General features: G+C 34.2%; 1 long non-coding RNA gene across 1 annotated transcript; it reads right to left on the bottom strand.

Moving 5' to 3' along the window:
• Nucleotides 1-725: 725 nt before the first annotated feature.
• Nucleotides 726-4,381, bottom strand: LOC138891110 (uncharacterized). The gene is made up of 3 exons (XR_011407422.1): nt 4,130-4,381; nt 1,738-3,602; nt 726-1,128 (listed from the first exon to the last, which is right to left on the bottom strand). It is a non-coding gene; the product is annotated as an uncharacterized lncRNA (long non-coding RNA).
• Between the last annotated feature and the right edge of the window lie 4,121 nt (nt 4,382-8,502).

Raw genomic sequence — 8,502 nt, 5'->3', positions numbered from 1 at the left:
GAGTTCTACTTTCAGATAAAATATTCCGTCCTTCGTCTATATGAAAGTGAATCCCATAGTACTATAGTGCTCCACTATCTAAGACACAAAAATAATGCTTTAAATAACAACTTAAAAAATGATGAGTAATGAATCCAGTTTTGGTCTTACTAAAATAGTATAGGAGATGATTATTAAAAAGCTTTAACGTATAGAGAGTAGAATAGTCCCTAGCTAAACTGATTTATTTGTTATTTACTATCATACTATCAAGTCTTTGGTGTCTGTGCTGCTATTGGTGGTGCTTCTTTCGCTTTGGTTAATATGGCTTCACTGACACTATTCTTAGCCTCAACCTCAGGCTTTGTATCCTTGTATCCATTTTAATTGCGCAAAAACAAAGTCATGTAAAGCATTTTGGCCACCAATAAATGTTATTATCAGTCAAAGATTTAGCCGTCAAATTAGATTCATCCGCAATATACTTTTCTTTTAAAAAAAACTGAAAAGAGGTTATATCAGTATGATATGGAATAACCAATTTCATGTTTAGCATAATATATACCAACGCTTTGGTTATCATACCATTTAGTAAATGCCATTTTTAATGAAGATGACTTGGACTATTTCAAAAGCTACGAAACCATATTAAGCAAGAACCATAAGCAGAAATGAGCATGTCTCAGAACTTTATTAATAATAAAATTTATAGTCATAACATTTATAACAATAAAGATTTACACAACACAAATCAAGCATGTGGCACCAGCAACTTCATCTCAAGGCACCTCATTCTCTAGTATTGGAGGGTAACCACATTACATTTGAAACTCTTATTAAGCTAGCATTAAATCATTTAAATTCTCTTTCATTCTAATATAAGTATAAAGGAAATAAATGATCTTCTTCACAGACAAAAAAGAAATTCAGGGCTTCCCAAAATTCGAGCAGAAGTGGCTACCATAATTAAACCCATTGGACACCCACAATGATAATTGGTTCATGAGATTTTTCTTGGCCTCACCTCCAATATCACCCAAATGGACCAGCAGAGTCATGCTTTTATCTTCTCCATCAAAAGATAGTTGCATTTGATGCTTCTATAAACCCTCCTCACAAACAGATTTGAGTCCGAAATTCCAATAGCACCTAAATTTGAATGACCAAAATGGCATGGTTGGTATATAGTAATATATTATCAAGACAAAATGCCATGACATTTCGCTAGAATTCACACAATCAATAGATTAAATATGGGAGAAATGGTTTAAATAAAACGTGTATATATACTCACTGTAAAAAATTCCTAAGCCAAGATAAAATTTAATATTCTCTACACATCTAAAGTAGAAATTGGGAAGGAAGAACCTTGACATCTTAGCCTTAACATAATAGTAGTAATTTACCGAGCACAGGAAGAGAGACAATTGTAGAGACCACTGAGAAAATGAAGTCTGTCACCACTAAAAATTCTTAGAAGCTAGTAAGAAAATATGTTTTCATAATGGTGCTACAGATAGTAACAACACTATAATGAGAATTAGGAAGAGCAAAGTCATAAACCTATAAGCATAATACATATGCAGAAACTAAACTCAACGAATCAAGATAGTGGAAGAGCAGAAATTCTAAAACAGATCCATAATGATGCATGAATATTTCCATTTTATAGAAGTGTTCAAATATTTCAGGGAAAAAAAGAAGAAGGAAACTTATGTCACATAAGCACATATAAAAAGGTTTAGATGCATAACTTACGTGTTTGATGCCAAATGCTCGCCATACTTAAAACTTGGTCCTTCTGTATTTCTATAAATAACAACAGCAAAGTTTCTCCAATAAATCTAAAACAACAATAGGAAATAGTCGTTTTGAAAAAAAAAAATCGATAGTAGTTCTAATGCTCATGAAATAGTTAAATAACAATCAAAACTAATTGAACAACAAAAACTAAAAGGACTACATCATACTTACACTAATTCCAACTGAAGCGGAGCACTTACTGATCATACCATATTCAAGAACATATAAGAATTACCATTCGCATAGATAAATAATATGCTCCCAATGTAAATACATCTCAAAGTTTATCTCACAAAATTCAATATCTTATGATTCCATCAAAATACACACTGAGAAGAAAACAAAGAAGAAAACAAAAGGATGTAGGATGGACAGAAAATAGGCTAATAAAAATGAAGAGGCATCGGACACACACCAAAAACTGAAAAGAATTAAAAATAAAATATAGTTGAGCAAAAGACCAAAATACTTAATTGCCTCTTTCAGTTTAAAGTTTTGACAATCACTATGTGGAAGACTTTAAGAAGGTTAAAAGGAAAACAAAAGAACCAAAAATCTTTAAAGGGGCAAAATATAGAGTGAAAAAGGCAAAAAAAGGACAAAAAATATATAATAAATAACATTTGTGATGCTACTTCGATAAAAACTCATGATATCTAAGTTGTAAGCGAATGATGAAAAAATGATGAGATGATTAATTAAGTTTTAATTTGTCACAACATATAACCACGACGTTATCCAGGATCATCTCTTGTATAAACAACTGGAATACTTGCTGCTAGCACCACCACCTTTCGACGTCTATTAAAACAATGATATCAGAATAGCCCGCCGTTCTCATGGTATCTACAAAATAAAGTCTACTAGCATAATCCAAAATCCAACAAAACAAATTCCGAGAAAAAAAAGTGCTAACAAAGATAAACGTCCAAGTGTCTGCTCTTTTACTGAAAATGAATATTCAAAATGTTCAAATATTACTCCAATCCATTTCAAGAGTTCCCATCTCAATCTGAAATGAGAAAGGCACCATCTTTGCTTCACTATGTATCCGTGTGAGAAAGGTAACATTTTACCTCATTACATATCCAAATGAAAAAAGCAACATCGTTATCTCGTTATGTGTCCATGAAAAATTGACTGGACATTTTATCCATGCATAAATGTTAGATGAAAGTTTTATTAAGTGAACACATTCAAGATTAAGTAAATCTTACAAAATGGACAATAAAATGACCAAAAGATACAAACTTTATTGCTACATATCAACCTAAAGATGAAGAAAAATCAAGAATACGAGACGTAGAAATATATCTCTTAGATTCAAATAATTATATAAGTTTCATGAATAAAGAACAATATCAATTAGAGTTGGGCACAATATATTTTTTCCCTCGGAGAAGGAAAGTGGGAAGAGTGTTCGTCCTCTCTTTTCTTTCACTTTGCTTGTTCCTTTGTGCGACGACCATATAAGTACAATTTCAACATGGAGTTTGACCAAGAATCTCCATATACCTCAGGTTACAGGCAAGTATAAACACAATGGAAACAAAAAAAATTATGTCACTTTTAACATACTAAGCATACTTCAATATAATTATAAAACTTATATATGTTGCAAACACCAATTTCAGATGTTATTTTCATTTTTGCTTCTTTTTTCACACTTTTTTGTTAATACATAAATTTCAATCTCAGGATAAACAATGTAAAATCCGAAGAAGAAAAACAGCAGGAAAAAATTTCACCGAAATCAACATTCTCGGACATATTGGCTCTAACGACTGGAGTGCAAGGTCGGAAAAAACCAATATAAACGCCTGCAATAGAAGAAGTCATCAGGCAGCTCAAACAGGCTTTGCAATGATTTGAAGTATACAGTGGTGATGTGTATATATATTAGTTCGCCTCAAACCAGTTTCAAGCTACTTCCCCAAAACAGTGAAAGGTCATATGCAGTGTCGAATGCACGTATTTAATTCCTCAATTAAAATGACAAAAGACAAATATACTTAATTCACAGTCTGATAAATGAATTGATTAAGGAGCAGACTCCTTAAAATAGTCTCATAGGGATGTAGTTACCCAGAGAATGATTTTACTTCTTACATTTCCTTTCTTTCACCTATTTCCTTTTCTACAACTCATGTGTTAAATGCATGTATTGATCTTCAAGCATAACATAAGAAGGTAGAGCAGGAAAAGTATAATAGTGGTAATATTGCAATACTATATTTAATGATACTAATCTATCGAAACACAAAAGAGTTAAGCAGTACAAATATAATCTGCATTTAAAGACATTGTCCTTGAACGAATTACAGTCCGACAATTATGGAGTGAATACCTGAAACAGTGGTCGGGTGATGGTGTTCTTCGGATGTCTTCATTGGCGTCAAAGGAAACGGAATTTGTGTAAGCATAGAGAAAGAAGAAATAGACAAAGAAGGCAAATAAGTTGAGTTTATAGAAATAAAATAACAAAGTTAGAAGTCTGTGGGAAGTTGAACAGGGAAAACGGGGTTGAAAATTTATAGAATGTTTTTTTCGAAGTGGTGCGTGTATAAGCAGTTGGGTACGTGAAGCGTTTTGGTTCTTCTTCAATTTGAGGTTTAAGTTGCAAAAAAAACTAAAGCGGAGGAAATTCAATTGCAGTTATTTAAGAGTCACGTCATCGGACTTAGGGCCCTCAATTATAGATATATATAGATTATAGTGAAGCACCTCTGCCGACATTGTAATGGCCAGCCACGTACATTCTTTATTAGACTTAATTAAATTTAAATGAAGTAGATTTGTATGAAAGATTCAAATGTTTTAGGTGATTTTCGAGTTTTCTCGTTTGATTTAGAAATTAATTTCCCTACCCATTTTTGCTCATCTGAAATATCGACGAAAGATAGCTAGTGAAATATAAAAGAAGGACCTCTCTTTGACCTTTTGAATTGCTTAGCGATTCAATTTTTTTTTTGTCAAATTGTTTTTGTATTTTTTTTTCTAAATCGATCAGCATTTGCTCTATGGGGGAGCTGACTGTAGTCTTAATTCTAAGAATATTCCAAATAATCATTCGCTGCAATAATAAGGTTATTGAATAGATAGTGCCACGATTTGAAGTTTTGTTAAAGTCAGAGAGTTGATTATGTAGCTTCTCATTTGTCTCGTGGATGTGTAACTTTTTATGGTTTGCCCCTATTTCGATATAATTGAATTATACCTACCTTCTAGAGTTTGCTTCGTGTAACTTACAGCAGATTATATTTTCAGTGTCACGTTTATATACTTAGCCAATTATTATATATTTTATCTGTTATCTATGTTGTGTTTGTAAACTTATGTGGTTGTATTCCTAAAGCATGAGTTAAGCAAATAACTGATTGCTTTTGTTTTTGATTAAGCAACGGTACTTTTGGAGTCACTTAATAGTATTAAGGTTGTTAATATGTTTAATTGTTAAAGGTTTTAAGATATATATGAAGTCAAATTCCATTTTAAGTTCAATAGTTCTTATAGTTGATTTTAAAAAAGATAAAAAGATCCACTGTCTTTGCTATCATCCTGACAATTTGAGAAAGACACACCCACACACACATATATCTATATATATTATCTTTTCAAAATTCGTAGTGATATAATGAGTATTTAATTTCAATGGTCCTTAGAGGTTTTCTCAAATTATAAAAATGACATTAAAACGAAAAATTTAATACCAATGGTCTTGAAGATACGAGTCTTGATAATCTATTTGCAATAAATGAGCTTTGAAACACGATATGTTGAGAGGTATTCAACTACCTTATTTTTATTGAATTATCAAACACTGTGGCTGCTATATGTGCATCTGCAGGTACAGGTTAGAGGTGACTACAATATATGGTTTTTGTTTCATCAGGTGTTAAATGTGACAAAAAGGCAACTTAATTTATATTTTTAGCTTGGATTAAATATATCTCTCTACTTCAATAGATTGGTATTGGTTCCTTTTTTTTTTTTTGGGTCTCATCATCATTGACAAATGTCACGACCCTAAAATCGACCCGGTTGTGATGGCGCCTATCGTGAAACTAGGTCAGGCGACACAATTCCCGAATTTAACCATTATTCAATAAAAGTCATTTCTAAGCCTTGAATTAATCAAATATCTCATAATGTAAGTCTAAATGAACAGTGCGGAATAAATACACAAGCCTGATATCGGGGTGTCACAAGTCACGAGCATCTACTCAAGTCTGAATACAATGATGAGTCTGAAAATATACTAAAAACAATCTAAGGAGGATAAGAGGGAGAAGAGCAGGGTTGTGAACGTCGGGCAGCTACCTTGCTAACTTCGATGACCCTGCCACTGAGCAATCAATACCCGCTACCGAGTTCAGAAATACCTGAATCTGCACACAAGGTGCAGAGAGTAATGCGAGTACGCCAACTTAGTAAGTAATAAAAGTAAATGCAGCTGAGCGATAAGAAAACACGTAAAACACAGCAAAATGCTACAACAAAATAGTATAAAACCAATACAATGCAATAAAACAGTAAAAGCTCGTAAAACACCTTAGTTCAGTGAAAACCTCTTTAAAACATCTTTTAGCAGTTCAAACGAGTGATGGAAACAGGGAGAAAAGGATAGAAACATGAATAAATACCAACAGTACCAGCCCCTCAGGCTATCTCATAATCACTCGTATCAGCCCCTCGGGCAATAACATGAACAACAACAGCCCCTCGGGCAATATCACATCATACACTGGGTACCCACGCTCACTGGGTGTGTACAGACTCCGAGAGGGGCTCCTTATAGCCCAAGCTCAATAACAAGCCATCTGGTGGCATAATCAAACAGGCTCTCGGCCTCATATCAAGCCACCGTGTGGCATAACAAATCAGGCTCTTGGCCTCATAATCATGAATCAGTATAATACTGTTGCGGCGCGCAACCCGATCCTATATTAACCTCACAACACAGGCCCTCGTCCTTACTTAGTCAGAATCTCACAAGCCACTCGGGCTACAGTAAAACATGATGCTCAACTAAAAATATCACTTAAAATATCAAAACGGAGTAAATATGGTTGAGTTATAAAAACAGTAGAATACAGCATGACTAAGTACAAATATGAAGTCAAAACAGTAAGGAATAGTAGTAAAAATCCCCTAAGGGTCCAAAACAGTTGGCACGAGGCCCAAATATGGCATTCAGCCCAAAAAATGATAATACTTTCCAAAACACAATGATATCAAGCAGTTTTCAATCAAATATGCGATTTAACAGTCATACGGGACGGACTAAGTCACAACCCCGACGGTGCACAATCTCACACTCGTCATCTAGCGTGTGTGTCACCTCAAAGTAGCACAACAATGTGAAATTGGGGGTTTCTTACCGTCAGGACAATATTTACAATCATTACTTACCTCAATCGGGTGAAATTCTACTCTACCCTCGCCGCTCGACTCGGCCTCCAAATGCTCCGAATCTAACCAAAATCAGTATATTATCATCAATATACGCTAAAGGAATGAATTCCCTATGACAATTATCAAATTAGACCAAAAATCCCGAATTTGGCTCAAACCTGACCCACGCTTCGGAATCCGACGAAACTCACAAAATCCAACAACCCATTCAACCACGAGTCCAACCATACCAAAATTACTAAATTCCGATAACAATTCGGCATCCAAATCATCAAATCTTATTTTTAAATCCCTAGGTCCAAATTCCCAATTTACACCTCAAAAACATGTAATCTAGTCGGATTATTCGATGTTAATTCAATATTATGGAGTAGAAATGATCACAAGTGACTTACCTAAAGATTTCCCATGATGTTTTGCTCAAAAATCACCCCAAGTCGTGTTCTTTCACCAAAAAAAAATCAAAATGAGATAAAAACCAGAACAACATTAATAAACCCGATTCTGGTCGCTAAAAGCCATTTCTGGTCACTAACAGTAGTTCAATCTGGTCGCTAAAGCTGCACACCAGATCTGATGCACCAGCAGTCTTTAATTTCACTAAAAAGGCTCTATCTCCATCATACGAACTCGAAATTCGATGATTCTTGTTCCTATGAGTCACAAATAATAATACAAACATAGTCCTTTAATCGAAATTCAATTCGGAGCTCATTTGCTATGTGTGATACCCATTTCGCTCGTTAAACAATTAACTCATGATTCGCTTCAAAAACCCAATCGTGACTTGATGAAATTAGACCAAACTTTCCAGATCACTCCTATAATTCATTATCAAAATTCCGTAAGACTCGAAATCAAATTTCAATCTCTAGAACTAAAAATGGACCTTTAGATCATTACATGTTTATGCTCAAAACGCCAAAATCTTCCAAAAACTCTTCCAAAACTTATCTGAGCCTCATGGGACCCCGACCAAACATGCCAACACACCCGATAACATCATTAAAACTTGTTCCAACCTTCGGAACACTCAAAACATCAAATCATCCTCGGATTCAAGCCTAAGAATTTCAAAACTTTCAAGTTCCTAATTTGATCATAAAGTCTATCAAACCTCGTCCAAATGACCTGAAATTTTGCACACACGTCACAAATGACACAACGGATCTACTCCGATTTTTGAAATTCCATTCCGACTCTGATATCAAAATTTTCACTGCCGACCGGAAAACGCCAAATTTCCAATTTCCCCAATTCGAGCCTAAATCTACCACAGACCTCCAAAATACATTCCTGATGCGC

Source organism: Nicotiana sylvestris, chromosome 5 (assembly GCF_000393655.2).
Source record: "Nicotiana sylvestris chromosome 5, ASM39365v2, whole genome shotgun sequence".
NCBI lineage: Eukaryota > Viridiplantae > Streptophyta > Magnoliopsida > Solanales > Solanaceae > Nicotiana > Nicotiana sylvestris.
Note: the sequence above shows the minus strand (reverse complement) of the source record. Positions and strands in the feature narration are given on the sequence as shown.